General features: G+C 44.5%; 1 protein-coding gene across 1 annotated transcript in view; it reads left to right on the forward strand.

The window, feature by feature from the left end:
* LOC126204366 (B-cell lymphoma 3 protein-like) overlaps nucleotides 1-20,577 on the forward strand; it is a 318,005-nt gene that overhangs the window by 54,539 nt on the left and 242,889 nt on the right. The window lies entirely within an intron of this gene.

Consider the following 20,577-nt stretch of genomic DNA (forward strand, 5'->3'; position numbering starts at 1 on the left):
ATTATACGGAGGCGTTACAGGAACACTTGTTTTCTCAGACATGTGCAGCTAGACACGAGGGTCATGTTGTTGCCGGAAATAACGGAAATTTGGGTGTAAGTTAACATCAGGTCAACAACTCGAAACGCCAGGACACATTCTACAATGCCAGATCTTTTTGATCCAACTCATTTTTAGGCGCAGTGTGTCATTCCAGTATTTCAGGAAACAATGAAGTATGTTTTTTTTTATATTTACTGTTATTAATCATTCAGGAGAAATAAAGTTCATTTGTTAGAAAATAAATGCTCAAGAAATATACAATTAAACACCGCCTGAAAAAAAATATCAAATCCCTAAAATGTTTCGGAAAAAAAGTTTCTACCTTTTTGACTTTTTTTTTCAGAACTACTTTGAAACTTATTTTAAAACGATGCTTAGGTTCTTATAAAATTCAGAAAAATGAGTTAGCTTCAAAGATGAAACGTAGTATCGCAAAGAAAAACATAAATTAAATCCAGTTTACATAACGCAAAATACAAAGAGGAAAAAACAAATGTAAGTTAAAACAATCAAGTCAACCGAATTAAACGACTAACTGCAACTAGACTGCGAAGCTAATACTTTCCTCTAGTCTTGTAATATTTATTCTCGTTCACATCGAAAGCACAGCTGTTACGTTCTCTGCTGCTGCCTACAAAGTGACAAGGCAGGAATTTGCAGATAGCACCTGTTTATGGTTCCTGGTTGGCCCCAGTGTGTTTGGGGAGGTTCTAGTTTCGGCAAACTCTGTTACCCCCAGAAAAGTCCGTAGATTTCTGGGCAGCCTTTCATTGGTCATCCTCTGCTTCATGAACGCTAATGATTTCAAAAAGTCGGGTCGGTTCACTTTGTCACTGCGTTGTCGTTGACCCGATGCAAAGCGAAGCAGCATGCAGTCAGTATCCGGTAGAAATAGTACGTCAGCCATCGTCTGCTACCTCCTTTTGCTAAGTAGCTGTGACACAATTTGTTTGGTGGTGGTACGAAACTTGTGTCTTTCGAGTTTGATAAAGAAAACGTGAACGTCCTAATGGTACACCTATGGTTGCAGTGAAAGTTGCAGGGATTTCATGCTTCGTTTTCACAGTGAGCCAGTCGTGTGTGTTTACAGGGCTCCGTACAAAGTTCTGAAGATGGAAATCAGTTGTCGCATGTGGCATTGCGATTTTATAGACGGGGAGTTTCTGTCAGTTGCAATAGTAGACCTTGGCGAGTTATTATTGCGCCTTTCCCTATTTAAGGGATGTTGACCCAAAGTTTTTGCTACATCTTGAACGGGCGTTTACCCTTAAACTGAAAACTATGACATCCCTATCACGTATTCTGAAGCGGTATAATATGCAGAACAGTTTTCATTGAATAATTCCCAAAATTCCCGAAAAGCTGCAGATCTATTTCTTATTTCTTCTCGGATTGCTTTTGAGTCGAATCTTAGGCAGCGAAACATGAAGACTAATCTGTTTTTCGTTATTACTGCTCGAAAAATGGTTGGTCGAAATATACGAGACAAAATGTCTGAGACGTTCAGGTTTGAAATCCTCACAGCGTCGCTAAAAATAGAAGGCCTAGCAACTGTGTAAATGTAGTATCCTCTTTCGGTCTAGTTTACCACTGGTCAGAAATGTATTGAGCATTTGTACACTCTAATTTTTCATTAGTGAATGTCACACATAGCTCAGCTGATGAATAAGGAAAACAATTTCATCTTATCAAGCAGGTTCCGAGCGTCCCCTTTGGCACAAGGGAAGTAGGTAACGATGTTTCTTGAAGGTACTCTGGCGTTTCTGGTCGGTAAAAGATCGGCATCAGTGTAGTAGAAAATTTCTTCATCTTTGCCCAGTACGAATTTTCCGCTTCGCTCTTTAGCTTCTGATGCTAAGGCTGAAGATTTTTATGGAATAAAATTATCCTCCGACATCGCGTCGTCTTCAGGAAAAATTCATATACATAGTTAATTATGATCATTGTGGGTCACGTTATTTTCGTCTTCACTGTCAGATACTTCTTCGGAAAAGTATGCCTCTCCATCAAAATCGGAATTGGTCAGGGTTTCGAATTCTCGTCGAATTACTACATCTGTTAGGTGGAAACGTTAGTTGTTGGCAATGGCTGGAACAATTCAGATGGGCTTAAAAAGTGTAGAAAATTTTCCTCACAAAGGAAGGGTCCACTCGTTTAATTTTATGAAAATGAAGTTGTCTATGAACTAAAACTGGTAGAACACATCATACCATGTGGGGTCGTATACACCTGGCTGGAGTTTTCTTTCACTATTAGCGAATAATAAAAGATCACTCTCCCCTGACAGGGGTCACGTCGCATCCACATCTGGAGACAGCGGATGGAAAACCACTTAAGGCCGCAAAGCGACTACCGCGGCCTGCCACTGACGCAGATGTGTTGTAGGTCTGGGGTCATTTCGACCCGTACGCTGCAGAGGGCAGGTTAACGATAAGCTCGTTATGGTATAGGGTAGTTACACAGCATTGCATTTTGATGTCCCTGACGTTCGCTTGGATAACGTACAATTTAGCCAGCGTACGCAGACACTTGCTTCCGCGCGTTTACAGTAAGCTAACATGTAACGTAAGAGTATGAGAACGCTGACACATTTTGCACATGGCGATCTTGGACATGAGATGCTTTAAAATATACAGGGTGTTACAAAAAGGTACGGCCAAACTTTCAGGAAACATTCCTCACACACAAATAAAGAAAAGATGTTATGTGGACATGTGTCCGGAAACGCTTAATTTCCATGCTAGAGCTCATTTTAGTTTCGTCAGTATGTACTCTACTTCCTCGATTCACCGCCATGATTTCATACGGGATACTCTACCTGTGCTGCTAGAAAATGTGCCTTTACAAGTACGACACAACATGTGGTTCCTGCACGATGGAGCTCCTGCACATTTCAGTCGAAGTGTTCTTACGCTTCTCGACAACAGATTCGGTGACCGATGGATTGGTAGAGGCGGACCAATTCCGTGGCCTCCACGCTCTCCTGACCTCAACCCTCTTGACTTTCATTTATGGGCGCATTTGAAAGCTCTTGTCTACGCAACCCCGGTACCAAATGTAGAGACTCTTCGTGCTCGTATTGTGGACGGCTGTGATACAATACGCCAACCTCCAGGGCTGCATCAGCGCATCAGGGATTCCGTGCGACGGAGGGTGGATGCATGTATCCTCGCTAACGGAGGACATTTTGAACATTTCCTGTAACAAAGTGTTTGAAGTCACGCCGGTACGTTCTGTTGCTGTGTGTTTCCATTCCATGATTAATGTGATTTTAAGAGAAGTAATAAAATGACTAACATGGAAAGTAAGCGTTTCCGGACACATGTCCACATAACATATTTTCTTTCTTTGTGTGTGAGGAATGTCTCCTGAAAGTTTGACCGCACCTTTTTGTAACACCCTTTAGAATAAAATATTTACAAGGATAGATAAGGGACAAAAGTGGTTTGTAGGTTTGTCCGTATGTTGGCAGTATACACGTGTTCGGGATAAAAAAGTTAAAAGATACACCAATAGAATGAAATATTTATTACATAACTCATTTATTTACTAGCGTAAGAGGAAGGCATAGATGTCCATGGAAAGCAGTAGGTGTGTACATGAACTGAACATTTGTTTGTGGAAACATAGTGTGAAATAGTGATGAACAAAAGAGTTGCAGGTAAAATAGTTTGGCCAGCTACACGACCCCTAGCGTCTGTCTGTACAATACCCAGAAAATAATGTCGATGTAACGCCTCCATCTGGTGATGGCTCGAAAACTAGCTAATAAGTCGTATGAAACTCGAGAAGTGACTGGTTCCATATCATACCTACGTAAACCGCCAACTGGCTTCTAACTTACAACGACTATGTAATTGTAATTGCGAATGTCCGCTAAGTGAGTAGTAGTGCGGAGTTGGCATTGGATGAGGGTCCTATTTGGGAGCCCGCTATCCGCCAGGTCGCGTTACGTCACGCCGTTACGTAAACAGCGGCGCAGTGCTGGCTGCGCGCCGGGGAAGTACTGCGCCGGTCGGCGACCCATTTGCCGACAGCGGCTGCGGGCTGTTAACGATGCGCGTAACTGATTGACGCCTTGTTTTCTTCCTGTTTCCAAGTGTACTGCCCTGCAGGTATCACTACATTTCGGTTCTTCCCCTAGATACGAATTTCACAAGGACAGGGGCTATTCAGAGTCCCATCAATGACCGTTATAGGCACTCGACAGCCTACTCAAATCCGTCAACACCGTAATTACGTCGCAAATGAAACGGTCTGCTCGTCCATTAAAAACGAGAGTAAACAGACTGACAATGCTCCACCCTGAACCTAATTCGACAGTGGACAGCAGTGTGATACGAACGCTACACTCGATATTTGCCTACTAAGGACCACGTAAATAACTACTTGTGATTTCGAGTTTCTCGAATAATTTTCCATTCGATGAGAGTGCTGTTGTTTCTCACCTCCTGACCACTTTGCTTCAACTTTCTGTTTCACTTTTCTCTGGAGATGTCAATATAACACTTTTTTTTAGAAATGTATCTATGTTCACAATTTCAATCTTCATCTCGTATCAGACCACTTCAGATTTCTTGGAGCCACTTGCAGCAGGGAAATTTGATATGCTGTTTTCTTTTATCCGCACCAAGTGACAGTAAAACATCATTCTGCATTTTCTCATAGTTATATGGACACCAAATCAGCAGGAAAACTCCCACTGAAAAAAAATTACGGAAAAATCTCTCAGGTCACTCACTTTAGTATTTTTGAGAAATCGTCCAGCTCACAGGACTGAATACAGTCTACAACAAAAAAGCAATGCCTCGTAACGTAAAACTACGACACCATAACATGGCTTTGTACCAGAAGCCTTGTGGCGGCAGGAACCGCAGCAATTACAGGAATGTAAAAAATTCGTGAGATCGAGAAATGAGAACAGAAAATTCCTAGAAACATCCAAGGCGCTGTTCTCCGAGACGGGAACTCGCATCAGACAAGCTACAAAGGAGCTTTACGAAAACCCAGACAACATCGCAGGAGAAGATGCCTACTGCCCTGCGGATGGACGAAAGCAGACTCACTAAGGAAATTGTTAACATCGTTAATCCAGCAAAAATAAAGACCAGTTGGATGATAGAAACAGAACAAAACTTGGAACAACTGAAATCTCAGAAGAAGAAAATAAGGCTAGACAACAGTTCCGAGATACAATCAAAAATAAGAAAATTGATCACGTCTCACGAAAAGAAAAAACAGGCAAAAATTGGCCATAGCGAGGGAAAAAACACAGTGAATTAATGAAGAGGTTTTGGGAACAAAAGAAAGGAAGAAAGAGGAGTGAAGCTGTCATTCGCTCAAGTTTAGAACTTTTATATTTTTCTCAAGCAAATACCGTTTCACCAAGTACACAATTATAAATTTTATCACGTAATGATACAAACAGGACATCTGTGCGACTTTATTATGAAATATAAAACACAGTGCGTTATACAACCAAATGTATAAAGATAAGCGGACAACTGTGCGACGTAATTAGTCGACAGAATACATTACAGGACGATCCACATATTTTTATACATAGTATGTATATTATTATAATGGACAAATTGTAGAAAAAAACCCTACTTATACAAAATTTTGGTGTGCCTAGAGGAGATAAAAAGCAGCACGTGTTTTATGTGACAGAAAGTCACAGGTGCACCACTTCCCTGCTATGGGTCCGCGAAGGTCATGACGTTATCGATGTTCGGAGAACGTATTTACCGTCGTCTGATCAATACTATTTTAGAGATGCTGCTGAAAATGTCGTACGTTTACATTAACGCAACAACTGGCATCTGCGTGCTAATGATTGTCCAACACGCTCAAAGTAAGCAGATGTTTCTCGAAGACTGGCTGCAGCTTCGGCCAGACGAGCAACCACTGCCAGTAGTGAAAACTGCGAGCAGTAATGAAAACTTACCCTTCGTAGCAGTGAGGTGTAACTGTGTTGGAGATCATAGTCCTGTGTTAACGTCTTGCATACGAAACAGTGAAAACAACTGTTTACTTTGGCCTAAGAGAAGTACAGCGTCAAACCCTTCAAGGAAACGGTACATCTGTGACATTTGTATCACATAACATAGTGTTTCTATTTATCTTCTCTAAGCAATCCCAAAGTTTTGTATACGTAGTTGTTTTTACACCTTGTATTTATAAGTATACTTAATGAGACGTAAGAAACGCTCCTCATATTTTAAAGTTTCGTTTTACAAATACGGATTAAATGGCAAATACATTTGGCAACAAACCTATTCATAGAACTAAGAGAAAAATAAGCCTTAATTTTTAAACTTCCATACACTGCCATTGTTCTTGGGTGGTAGTATTTAACACGTTCTGTTAGTATATGTGCAATGTCCTCTTCAGTGATTCAGGAATCATAGCTTTGAGAGGATATCACTATTAAGAAATGTCTCGTTTTATTAGTACTCGTGTGACCTGCTGTTTGTCTGTTACTAGTAACAGTGCCGAGTTGAGACAGCAAACTTGGCGTCGAATCTATTGCTGAATAGCCCAATACCATGCGCCTTTGATGTTACGGTGCGCGTCGACCAACATCGTTCGTTCCGTGTTTGTTAGGTTGTCCAATGCACTGTGAAAATGACTGTATGGTAGAGGTATGTTTGTGGGAAGTAGATGCGGCGCCATTTTCATATATTATCTTCAGAACCCCTACTTCTTCTTCACGTTGCCTCTCTGTTATCCTCAGACCCCAGTCTAGCCTTCCCACAAGTAAAAGTCCTTGGTGTTTCCGGGCATCGAACCCGTATCTCTCGTGTTGCATTCGCACATGCTGACCTCTCAGCTATAGAAGGGAGCATTTGTATCACATTCGGACCTAGAAACTGAGCTGAAAGAATTTGCCTGGTATTCGACCATGACCGTTAGTTACAATTAATAAATACGTATTACAGTAATTGGGCCCAATACAGTTTTTTGGTATCTCGATTAAAATTTTGTTTCTGAAACATCGGAATTCGTCGTCACACAACTGTGTTACATTTTTATTATGCAGTTGTTTTTTCCGTGGTATTATTATTGTTAATGGCGTGTGTAATGGAGCGCCTGGAGAGAAAGTAGACCACAGGATGTCTGACAGACTCTTAAGCTCTTCTTCTTATTCCAAGGACTGTGCGATATGTCTGTCTCGGTCACAGAGAAAACTTCCATCATTTCCTTGATCTTCCAGTGTGTCTTTCGCCGTTCGGTCTCTAATCTGTACTGTAAAACTTCTTTCGGCATTCATCCATAAAACTTCTCTCGGCATTCATCCATATTGCATTCTGTTCAGGTCTTAGAACCATCTTTTTTATTTTCCGGGATTCTATCTCCAGAAATATTCGTTTCCGTCATTTTTAAATCCATCCGGTTCAAAAATGGTTCAAATGGCTCTGAGCACTATGGGACTCAACTGCTGTGGTCATAAGTCCCCTAGAACTTAGAACTACTTAAACCTAACTAACCTAAGGACAGCACACAACACCCAGCCATCACGAGGCAGAGAAAATCCCTGACCCCGCCGGGAACCGAACCCGGGAACCCGGGCGTGGGAAGCGAGAACGCTACCGCACGACCACGAGATGCGGGCGAAAATCCATCCGGTCTCCTGCATCCTTCCCCAGATCAGAAAACTAATTTCTGCTGTTAGCTACTTAATGAGATTTTTTACATTTCTCATTTGCCTTACTTAGAGGTACAGGGAAACTGGCATAGCCATCAATTTATGGAATTTCCTTCTTACCTTTTTGCTTTTTCTCCTAGATAATTTTCTAGATCTACGTCTACATCTACATAGATACTCTGCAGATCGCATTGAAGTGCCTGGCAAGAGGGTTCATCGAACCAACTTCACAATTCTCTATTATTCCAATCTCGTATAGCGTGCGGGAAAAACGAACATCTGTATCTTCCCATGAGACCTCTGATTTCCCGTATTTTATCATGGTGATCATTTCTTTCTATGTAGGTCGGTATCAACAAAATATTTTCATACCTGGAGGAGAAAGTTGGCGATTGAAATTTCGTGATAAGATTCTGCTGCAACGAAAAACGCCTTTGTTTTAATGGTATCCACCCCAAATCCTGTATCATTTGAGTGACACTCTCTCCCCTATTTCGCGATAGTACAAAACGTGCTCCCCTTCTTTGAGCTTTTAGTGTCCAGCCAATAAAACGCAGTCTATGGTTAGCCTTCCCCACAACATTTTCTATGTGTTCCTTCCAATTTAATTGTAATTCCTAGATATTTAGTTGAATTTACGGCCTTTAGATATGACTGATTTATCGTGTAACCGAAGTTTAACGGATTCCTTTTAGCATTCATGTGGATAACCTCACACTTTTCGTCATTTAGGGTCAACTGCCATTTTTTTCACCATACAGATATCTTTTCTAAATCGTTTTGCAATTTGTTTTGATAGCCTGATGACTTTACCAGTCGATAAACGACAGCGTCATCTGCAAACAACCGAATGGTTCAAATGGCTCTGAGCACTACAGGACTTAACTTCTGAGGTCATCAGTCCCCTAGAACTTAGAACTACTTAAACCTAACTAACCTAAGGACATCACACACATCCATGCCCGACGCAGGATTCGAACCTGCGACCGTAGCGGTCGCGGGGTTCCAGACTGAAGCGTCTAGAACCGCTCGGCCACTTCAGCCGGCCAAACAACCTAAGAGGGCTGATAAGTTTGTCTTTCAAATCGTTTATTTAGACAAGGAATAGTAAAGAGTCGCATCTGTTTTACTCGATGGCTCTCCGTCTTTGATCAAATTGTTCCACATTGTATCTGGTACATGTTATTTTGTGATCGACATCATGACGACGGACGTAAATTATGCCACAGTCAAAGCACTGAAAGTGAGGCACTTGTTTAGTAAGTCAGTGATTGTAATCTTAGGGCTTGTTATGGTAATACGGTACAGTTGGAGTATCGAGTAGTTTGATATATCGGCAGCCCTTCTCGGATAACATCTTCTATAAGCAGATAACACGAATATTTAACAAGGCATGCACGTACTTTGCAGATCTCTTTAGGCGATGTTCTCCATATCTTATATTACTGCAAATAACTAAATGTTCGCCGATTACTGTTTAAGGCATGCGTCATCCCTGCGAAAAGGCGCTCTTACCGAACGCTGCTTAATAAAGTTGGACAAAGTTTTATTATGATCCGCCATCTTAGTTTTAATATAGGCTCATGAATATATATGTAATACATGGTGTTACGTGTTACTCCAGATAATGATCGTCAAAGTTTAACTATCAGTGGTGGTCGAAGAAGGGGAGTCCACCACAAGAAAACATAAATTAACGAACAGAGTGAGTGATCTATTAAGCATCCGTGTGATCAAGTTACCTGTGAACGAAGTAACGTTATCTTGGACATGTTATGTACTTCTTTTCCCTCCAGGTTTTCCATAACGCCAAAACAATAAAACCAAGGAAAAAATTCATTGTATCATTACGAAAGATGTATTTGCATTGTGACAGTCTTGATTAGGACACGGGGTTAAAGTTGCCAGTGGCATCACAGACAAGACAAGAAGTCACTTAGATCACTTGAATGAAGTGGATAGTCTTCTTCTAGCGTTCGACACAGTGTCCAGCATCGCTCGGTTGAGGTCTTCACTCGGAAAGCCCCGGTGGCCTCTCGACTCCTGTAGTGATCCGCTGCTGTCTGCTTTTCCACTGGCTGAAGGCTGTCGCCACCAAAATTACATCGTTCTCACATTGTGGCAGACGATCGTTTGGCTCATCCTGACCACTTCCCAGAGTAAACTAATATATTGCAGCAATATTTAAATAAAGAAATGCTATAAACATTTGATCACACTCAGATCATTTACAATAAATATAAGCTAGTATCCTTGTGCAAGTGCACTCACGATGAATGACGACAGATTGTCATCAGATTTTGTTTAACCAATTATCTACGCCTTCTTGTCAGAAGCGTCCTTTCACACTCTTTTTACAAAAATGGTGTCAGCTAACACATGCGATTTACCACTTCTTAAATTACTATGACGTTTTATTGTCAGTGGTAATGTCCGCCCCGGTAGCTGAGTGGTCAGCGTGACAGACTGTCAATCCTAAGGGCCCGGGTTCGATTCCCGGCTGGGTCGGAAATTTTCTCCGCTCAGGGACTGGGTGTTGTGTTGTCCTAATCATCATCATTTCATCCCCATCGACGCGCAGGTCGCCGAAGTGGCGTCAAATCGAAAGAGCTGCACCAGGCGAACGGTCTACCCGACGGGAGGCCCTAGCCACACGACATTTCCATTTCATCAGTGGCAATTAATATTTAAATAAAGTTACTGATAAAATAGTTAATTGCCCTTTAAATGAATAGACAACTATGAAAAAAAAGTGAGGTATTCACGCTGAGTTCATTTGCTGTGTGTATGTGGAGAATGTGATGCTCTGACAAACATCTGTGTAACAAAACATATAAAAGATGTCATAAGTAAATAATAAAGTAGATACTGATGAATGACATTCAGGGTTCAAATGGTTCAAATGGCTCTGAGCACTATGGGACTCAACTACTGTGGTCATAAGTCCCCTAGAACTTAGAACTACTTACCTAACTAACCTAAGGACATCACGCACATCCATGCCCGAGGCAGGATTCGAACCTGCGACCGCAGCGGTCGCGCGGCTCCAGACTGTAGCGCCTTTAACCGCTCGGCCACTCCGGCCGGCTGACATTCAGGGATTATAGCTCTCTTGCAATGCTGTCATCTGAGATATTGTATTTTGAAATAGCATGAAGCGTTTAAAAGATCAGTGAAAAATGTTTATTCACTGTGAAATATTAACTTCTACAGTTTTAAAGATATTGGCTCTGAGCGCTATGGGACTTAACATCTATGGTCATCAGTCCCCTAGAACTTAGAACTACTTAAACCTAACTAACCTAAGGACAGCACACAACACCCAGCCATCACGAGGCAGAGAAAATCCCTGACCCCGCCGGGAATCGAACCCGGGAACCCGGGCGTGGGAAGCGAGAACGCTACCGCACGACCACGAGATGCGGGCTTTAAAGATATTGAAATATTGTTGTGGCATTGGGTGGACCTCATTTTTGTGAGATCGCAGATGTATTCAGATGTACTTCAATATTTGATTATAAATTATGACGCTGAGGGCCTTGCCGCAGTGGTAACGCCGGTTCCCGTCGCATCACCGAATTTAAGCGCTGTTGGGCTTGGCTAACAGTTGGATGGGTCACCGTCCGGCTCTAGGGGCGAGCACTCGGCCTTGTGAAGCCAGTTGAGGAGCTCCTTGATTGAGAAGTAGCGGCTCCGGTCACGGAAACTGACAACGGCCTGGAGAGCGGTGTGCTGGCCAGGCCACGCGCCCCTCCGCATCCGGTGACGCCTAGGGGCTGAGGATGACACGGCCGCCGGTCGGTATCGCTTGGTCTTCGAGGCCTGTTCAGACGGTGATTTTTGTATATTATTATGGATTCTCAGAGAGACACCTTTCAGCTAGTCTGACACTCCGCATTGTCTCCTGCTCAAAGGCCACGCGAACAACGGCCGCCCAAATTCCCAACTTTAGGATTTCCCCTCATCCGGTCGCTGCGGCTCGCCCATCCGTGGCGCTCTGTCTGCGGTGACCACGCCGCGCCCTGGGCGCGAGGCCCCCACAGGCGAATTCACCTTTACCTGGGAAGCATCCAAGGCGGCCCGTTAGGACGACTACGTATGCGTAACGTTACGTGATGGACGGAATGCGGCGAGACAGTAATGACAGTGACTCCATACGTGTATGGAATATGTTAAGAATAGGCCGAACCGATACCCGCTTCTGCTCCGTGCTAGTCACGGAAGTTTCTCCCGTGCAGCGCATTAATAAAAATGGTTCAAATGGCTCTGAGCACTATGGGACTTAACTTCTAAGGTCGTCAGTCCCCTAGAAGTTAGAAATACTTAAACCTAACTAACCTAAGGACATCATATATATCAATGCCCGAGGCAGGATTCGAACGTGCGACCGTAGCGGTCTCGCGGTTCCAGACTGTAGCGCCTAGACTCGGCCACCACGGCCGGCGCAGCGCATTAATACTCGTGTGCATACATGTCAGGTGAGAAGGGTATTCTGCCGCGTACATGAAAGTACATCATCAAATAAAGTCCGTAGATGCTATTCTCCGCACCCTGGATCCATTGTCCAGTTGGAATATTGACGATAACCTGGCCTCTTATCTTGAACCAAGTTCCAAATACAGGGTGCGTCAAAAAAATGGATACACACTTTGAAGTGGCATAGAAAATTTATTTCCCGTTCTGCAGTGTTAAATTTCTGGAAATGGAAAGCTTAAAGACCAGTTGGAAAAATAAATGTACTTTGCAAATGTGATTAATGTTCAAACTGGTGGCCTTCAGCATCAATACATTTCTGAGTACGAGTGTCCAATGAGATTTCTGCGCTGAATCTCATTCCAAAGTGTGTCCAGGTAACGTGGTTTACGTTTGTACACCTCATCTTTTACTGTGCCCCGTAAGAAGAAATCCAGCGGCGTGAGGTCTGGAGAGCGTGCAGGAAACTCGATTGGTCCCCTGCGTCCTATCCACTGGCCTGGCACATTGTGATCCAGGTATGCTCGTACGTCCCTATGATAGTGCAGCGGGGCGCCATCTTGTTGGAAATAAAACTCATCATTACCGTATAATGCACGAATGGCAGGGAATATGGAGTCAGCAAGCATTGTTAGGTACGTTTCTCCAGTAACAGTACCTTCAAAGCGGAAAGGCCCAATAAGTCCCCTTGCAGACAAACCACACCACACATTTACACCAGGCAAATTCACAGCCATTTCAACTGAATGTAATGTGAGGATTATCTTCAGCCCAGTACACACAATTGTGCCTATTGACAGTTCCATTGAGTTTGAATTGGGCTTCATCCGACCAAATTATGCTACCCATAAATCCCGGTTCACGTCTCACCATCTCCTAAACCCGTTCACAAAATTCTAACCTTCGATCTGAATCGTCGTCGCTTAGTTGTCGCACCAGCCTTGGAATGTACACACGAAACTTGCTGTACGAGATGCCCTGATCGACCTTTATGCACATCACACACTGTTCCATGAATTTCGAATTTGTCTCGTAGGCGTGTAATTGTTAACCTTGAAGGTGGTTCTGTACCACACTCACTTCTCCACTGTCTTCGAACCGCAGCTACATTCTCAAACTTCGAGTACCACTTAATTTTCTGCTTCCACGCTTCAAAGCTCAAACGCAGGTCCGCCATGTTGCATTTACTTCCTTGCCACTGCTGCCACCTGTTGAAGAAACATAACATTACTTTCTCACAGATATTTAACCTTGTAGAACGGGAAATAAATTGTTTATGACAGTTCAAAGTGTGTGTACATTTTTTGACGCACCCTGTATATAACAACGCAATTGATCTGCATCATGTCACATGCTTCCAACAAACATCATGGTTCAGCTGTCGTATTTGAATGCGGACTAATAGCTTCATTACATTCTGTGAATCTCTAGTATATATTCTGCTGCCTTATATTTTTGGAGGGGTTGGGGATGATAAACACCTTCCTATCACACTGGACACACGAGTGGTAACTACTGCTTGGTGTTTTTCTAGAACATTACCAGCTAAGTTGGAAGAATGTGCCTGATAGTGCAAAAGGCCGGTTGTGAGCCTCGACTCAGCTTGTCGGTGTAATGTCTCACCCATTTTGGGCTTCCCCGAAATCAGTACGCTCCTCATGTATTCATATACACATTGTAAAATTGGACGCATTGTCTAACGTAGAAGGACGCTCGCAAATTAAAGAAGAGTGCCGGTCTTACATAATAAGGGGAAGGGATTGTCTAACTACGAAAAGGAGCCAAGAAGTCCAGATTACCCGGTTTATTGCTCTCCTCAGCATACAAATAGTAAAGACACATAAAAGCTATTTACTCGTGGGAAAAGACAGCGAAACTGTTAGTAAAAACAGGGAATTACTTGATTACACTCTTCAGTGGGTCGCAGGGAACTGGGAAAACAAAAATGAAAAATTAGCATCTCTAACGATGTTACACAAAATTTACTTTCTCCATTAGGACAGAAACAGTTGCATTGTTCATGTTAAAAGAAACAGTGTGGACAGTGGTCCACTAGGATAATTGCTCAAGATGTCCTTCTCCTCTGGAACCAGTCCAGTTCGAACTTTGCGTCGTAATTTTGTGTTTTTTATTTTATATAACGAACTTATCTTTGTAATTCACACGCTTATCATTTTTCTGTTGTGGAAATTACACTAATGTTAATTTAGCACTGTTTTAACTACTTCGCCGGCCGAGGTGGTCTAGCGGTTCTAAGCGCTCAGTCCGGAACCGCGCGACTGCTACGGTCGCAGGTTCGAATCCTGCCTCGGGCATGGACATGTGTGATGTCCTTAGGTTAGTTAGGTTTAAGTAGTTGTAAGTTCTAGGGGACTGATGACCACAGATGTTAAGTCCCATAGTGCTCAGAGCCATTTTTGTAACTACTTCTGGCTGTATGATCCTTGCTGCTCAAATCAAAACCAAATATAAGAAAGAAACAGAGTGTGTTTCTCGGAGATGGGAGCCGGAATTGGCTCATCGGCGTCCGTTGAGACCCCTGTCGTCGGAAACAAGTACCTCAAGTGCCGCCCTCACTTCACTTCTGAACTCTGCCAAGGCTTCCGCGAAAAAGCATCCCGCGTAAACATTTCTGAACCAACCAAAATGCGTAACTAGTGGCCGAGAAGTGACGAGGGGAGAGCGGCTCTTCGAAAAGAACCATCCTAATATAATTTTGGAAGTAGCGAAGTGAATGTGCCTAACACAAGAAGAGAGAGAGAGAATTTGGTAGCGGCGGGTATGACGCCACTTTGTCGCGACATACTGTACTTGCATTCAGAATGCTTTGAAATTCCATCGTCGTGTCGTTTCGGCAAAAATAAGAGGCTTGCGCCCGTGGACGTGCTTTCGGGGCGCCGCGTGGACATTCCGACCGTGGCCTGTAACCACAGGAGAGCTGCGCTCCGCACTCCAGCTGTTTACCCCGTAACCGGGCAAGTCTGTACGACGAAAAGGAAAAACTCGAAAGTAATGGATCATTTCGGCGTCGCGCTGGTCACGACGTTCCAGAGCGCCAACAGCTTCCACATTTCTGACAAGTTTACCAGCGCGCAAGAGGAGTTGGTGCCTCGAAAGCGCTACGCAACGTCGTACACACAGGTCGCAAGGAGCGCCTCCCTTCTACATCTCCCCACCTCACAGCATTTGAAAGGGCAACCTGCCGCTGTTTTGTGTACGAGGACACAAAGAGACAGACGCCGTCCCTTCGTCCGTGGGGGCATCGACGAGGAGTCGTACACTCCTACTCCCGAGAGACGCGGGCGAGAAAAGAGTCTAATTACAAGCGAAATCTCACTTACCGTAATAACGGTTAGAAATTCTCATTCACTGTCTCAACACGGAAGTACGCCCACCGCGTGCAGTGACGAGCGTAGGCGGCCGCTCAAGACCGGAAACAGGAGGATGAGTCGAGAAGTAATTAAAGAAATAAGGTGACACATTCGGGAAGTTTTGGCGACGAACGAAACGCTACTCTTCCCCATAATTTGCATATCATCTAGTTGAAGTATCCAAAGCTTCGACTGCGAATTGAAACGTCTCAATAATTATAGAGACCTTGTAATAACTATTTCCTACGTACATAGGAACCGAACTCTGTACACAGATTTCGGCTGCCATCATTTTGCGATAAATTAACAAGTTTTCCATTATGGTGGCTGCCGTTAAAATGATTCAGTTTTAAATCGAGCATCTTGTTGCTCTCGTGGCGCGCTTGAACACAGAAAGGCCCGCCGTCCCAGCGGTCAGGGCTGCGCCAGGTTTGGAAACCTCCGGTGCATAAAGAGGAAGCGACCAGTCCTATGACCCAGCAGGCGACAGCTAGCCGCTTGACTACCCAGCAAGTTGGCATCAGAACTATTATTTTCAGCCGTTGGCACACTAGTGTGAGGTGCCGACCAGCTAACAAAACTCCTGAGCGTCGGCGCTCCGCCTCATTCTCGAACGTTTTCTTGGAAAGTCCACTAGTTGCCACCTTGCCTGCGAGCACCTCTTTCCGATAGGTATGCTCCACCAACGGTTCGTGAATTTGGGCATAGTCCAAGAATGACACGCGGATTCGATCGCCGTTTCGGTCGTTTGGGGACCACAAGTATTTCGCGATAAACGGAAGAGGAACAGCGCCAGCCATGCAGTAAGGTTCACCAAATTCTGTCGTCGTCGTCGTCGTCCCCCGCCCTCCTCTGTTGCCGAACTTTCCCTGAAGTGTTTTCAGGTAAACTCCTGTAGCAATCGGTGAGTGCAATTTCTATGTGTCATTCTGTAAATGCTTCTATGTCAGTGGAGGCTGCCCTAGTTATGAGTAAGTTTTTCTGTGCTGATTTCAGAATAAGTTTCTCCGCCAGTATCCATTCAAATTAGTGGCTCTCTACTACTAGGATCGTAGTCCATGCCTTCGCGCAATCTGATACTGGGTAGAATAATGACACGAGATGCCGATGAACTATAAATATTTATCCCCCCCCCCCCCCAGTAACGGGGACAAGCTCCTTTCATTAAGGCCTCCAGGGATACAAAAAGTGTGGCAGTCAGTCTAGGTGCGGTAGTACAAAAATTACAACCTTCCAGACTCCTGCACTCATGTCATGGTAGTAAACAGTCAGACGTCTACAAAAATGTAAGAGATTAATAAGTTTATTTGCCATTCCTACGCTTAATGATTGAGATATCATTGCCCAAAGAAGTGCAACCTCGTAATTATCTCCCACTGCGACACTTAAGTTTGAAATTTGATTCAAAGGTCTATAATGGTGAAGGCTCTCTCGGCGTCGGCGAAGCTTCGAAGAGGGCGGTAAAAAAAAAAAAAATAAAAATAAAAAAATTAAAAGAAAACGCGGCAGCTCAGAAATTCATGTGACGAGTAAGGTGGGTTAATTATGACACATTGCCATCAAACTTCGCCGCAATTCTGTCCAGCGCAATCTTGGACGGGTCACACGATGGGACACACGTCACACCCCTTCTTATCCACATTTCACAACATCTTGTAACGCCTCTGCTATGGGGGTCAGAAACGCGACATCCATCTTTGGAATCACCTGGTTAACGGGTTTCGAGGGAGTTGCCTGTCGCCAGCTGCTAGGTCAGACGCGATGCACCACTCAGCTAATGGGGGTCGAAGTCTCTGATTGGTACATTTTTAATGTGATCAACAAAGGTGCGTGGGCGGCACAGGGGGTGTTGCCGAACTGGGGTCTGAGGGGGTAGGGGTTCTTACAGGGACCCTTTGCCGTTTTATTCACGCACATGCCAATGTTGAATACACGAACAAATCTGGAGCTGAACTGAGTCAACAGTTTGTCTTTCAATATTGTGGCCGATTGAAATTACGTTAACTCCTACTTCGCGTTTCAACTCGCTGCGTGTTGTGGTTTTAACCCTGTCGGCGAAGAAATGAGGCGCGTTGATGATTTGTGAACGTCGAAATGAATCCCGTTTCCCGCCGAATTGATACCGTACTTCTAACATGACCCTTTTTTCCGACATATGACCGAGCGAGGTGGCGCAGTGGTTAGCACACTGGACTCGCATTCGGGAGGACGGCGGTTCAATCCCGTCTCCAGCCATCCTGATTTAGGTTTTCCGTGATTTCCCTAAATCGTTTCAGGCAAATGCCGGGATGGTTCCTTTGAAAGGGCACGGCCGATTTCCTTCCCAATCCTTCCCTAACCCGAGCTAGCGCTCCGTCTCTAATGACCTCGTTGTCGACGGGACGTTAAACACTAACCACCACCGACATATGAGTGTGTACTAGTACTGATTCCCACGAACTTCCAGAAGTCTATGAAGGATGCATAAAGAAAGGAAGATACTCGCTTCTTGCACTTGCAAAGGTTTAACATAATACAGCCAAATTCTTAGCTGTGTTACGTGAACTACCTTAACAATATTTCGTAAATACGTATTTATACCTTTCCTGTAATCAGAAGCTTGTCGGTGTTAATTGTTTCAATCATGTAGTGAAGATCTAACTCCCACGAATAAAAATTATGCGCGAAGTTTGTTGGGGGTCGCGAAGTGCTCTCGTTATGAAACAATGAATGAATATAATCTGGGTAGCTCGCGCTTCCGAGTTCCGAGATAGTAAAATTGATGTCACGTATGCTGTTGTAGCTCGCTAATTGAATAAACGTAGGTAGCGTGTAGCCGGTGTTGTGAGATGGTATCTTGCGGCTCATTTGCTGACAAGCGGTAGTCACGCCAAAATAGCGCAGTGGGATGCGGTCTCGGATGACGCGCTGCACACGTGTCTTGGGGCAATACACGACAGCTGCTGCCTAGACGGAGAGAAATTCAAGTAGCTCCTCAAAGAACAGAGAAAAGTAAATACCGAACGATCAAGAAGTGAACTGGAAGGTGTATATAAAGGTACCATGTGATACTCCGAAGAAATCAAGTTCCTGATTGGTCAGGAAGTGCCAGTTACCTCGTTGCCGACGATAGCTGAGGAACGTCACAATCGTGTTGTCCTGACATTAAGCAGAAATGTTTATTTGACTTGCAGCAGTCCTCGGGTTTGGCAAATACCATCAGATCAACTCACCGAGGTGACATAAGTCTTGGGATAGCAATAAGCACACATGTAGACGGCGGTAGTAACGCCTGCTCAAGGTGTAAAAGGGCAGTGCATTGGTGTACTCATCTGATTCGTGTGAAAAGATTTCCGACGTGATTGTGGCCACACGACGGACATCAACAGACTTCTGAACGCGGAATGGTTCAAGTGGCTCTGAGTACTATGGGACTTAACTTCTGAGGTCATCAGTCCCCTAGAACTTAGAACTACTTAAACCTAACTAACATAAGGACATCACACACATCCATGCCGGAGACAGGATTCGAACCTGCGACCGTAGCGGACGCGCGGTTCCAGACTGTAGCGCCTAGAACCGCTCGGCCACTTCGGCCGAACACGCGGAATGGTAGTTGGAGCTAGACGCGTGGGACATCCGGTTTCTGAAATCGTGAAGGTGTTCAATATTCCGAAAACCGCAGTGTCAGGACTGTGCCGAGAGTACCAAATTTCAGACATTACTTCTCACCACGGACAACGTCCGCCCCGAAAGCCGAGTGGTCAGCGTGACGAATTGCCGTCCTACGGGCCCGGGTTCGATTCCCGGCTGGGTCGGAGATTTTCTCCGCTCGGGGACTGGGTGTTGTGCTGTCTTCATCATAATTTCATCCCCATCCGGCGCGCAAGTCGCCCAATGTAATAAGACCTGCACCAAGGAGGCCGGACCTGCCCCGCAAGGGGCCTACCGGCCAATGACGCCAAACGCTCATTTCCATTTTACAATGGACAACGCACTGGCCGATGGCCTTCACTGTAACAACTTAGAGAAACGCTTGTGTAGAAGTATCAGTGCTAACAGAAGAGCAGCGCGACGGGAAATAACAGCAGAAGTCAGTGTGGCACGTACGACGAACATATGCGTTTGGACATTTCAGCGAAATTTAGCGTTAAAGGGCTCACGCAGCAGAGGACCAACACGAGTGCCTTTGCTAACAGCACGACATCACCTGAAACGCCTCACCTGGATTCGTGACCGCATCGGTTCGACCCCAGACGACTGGAAAACCGTGGCTGGTGACATGAGTGCCGATTCCAGCTGGTAAGAGCTGAAGGTTGGGGTAGTGTGTAGCGGAGACCCCACAGAGTCATGGACTCTATCTAGGCACTGTGCAAGCTGGGGGTGGCTGTGTTTACACGGTACAGGATGTATCCTCTGGTCCAAGTGAACCGATCATTGACTGGAAATGGTTATGTTCAGCTGTTCATGGACTTCATGTTCCCATGCAACGAGGGAATTTTTATAGATGACAATGCGCGTTGTCAGCAGGCTCAGCTGTTTCCAATTGATTTGAAGAACATTCTGGACAGTTCGAGCGAATGGTTTGGCCAGCCAGATCGCCTGACATGAATCCCGTCGAACATTCATGCGATGTAATCGAGAGGCTGGTTCGCGTACAAAATCCTGCACCGGCAACACTTTTCGTAATTACGTGCGGCTATAGAGGCAGCTTGGCTTAATATTTCTGCAGCGCATTTCCAACGAGTTATTGAGTCCACGCCACGTCGAGTTGCCGCACTACGCCAGGGAAAAGGAGGTCCACAGGATATTATTAGATATGCCATGACTTTTATCACCTCAGTGTCTAATGTCTTAATTTTTCCTGCAACAGTTGTCACAGTAGACATATGATCATCTAAAATTTCAGTGAACATCATTGTTTTATTTCGTTTGCAACGGTACTTGCAAATTATACAGTTCACTTGCCTAATTTCTTATTAGTTATTGTGGCTTACGAACCTGTGCTGTCGTGAAAGAACCCCACGTTCGTTGAAATATTCAGAGATACCTTCTCGGACTCCT

The sequence above is a fragment of the Schistocerca nitens genome, chromosome 9, assembly GCF_023898315.1.
Source record: "Schistocerca nitens isolate TAMUIC-IGC-003100 chromosome 9, iqSchNite1.1, whole genome shotgun sequence".
Classification (NCBI taxonomy): Eukaryota; Metazoa; Arthropoda; class Insecta; order Orthoptera; family Acrididae; genus Schistocerca; species Schistocerca nitens.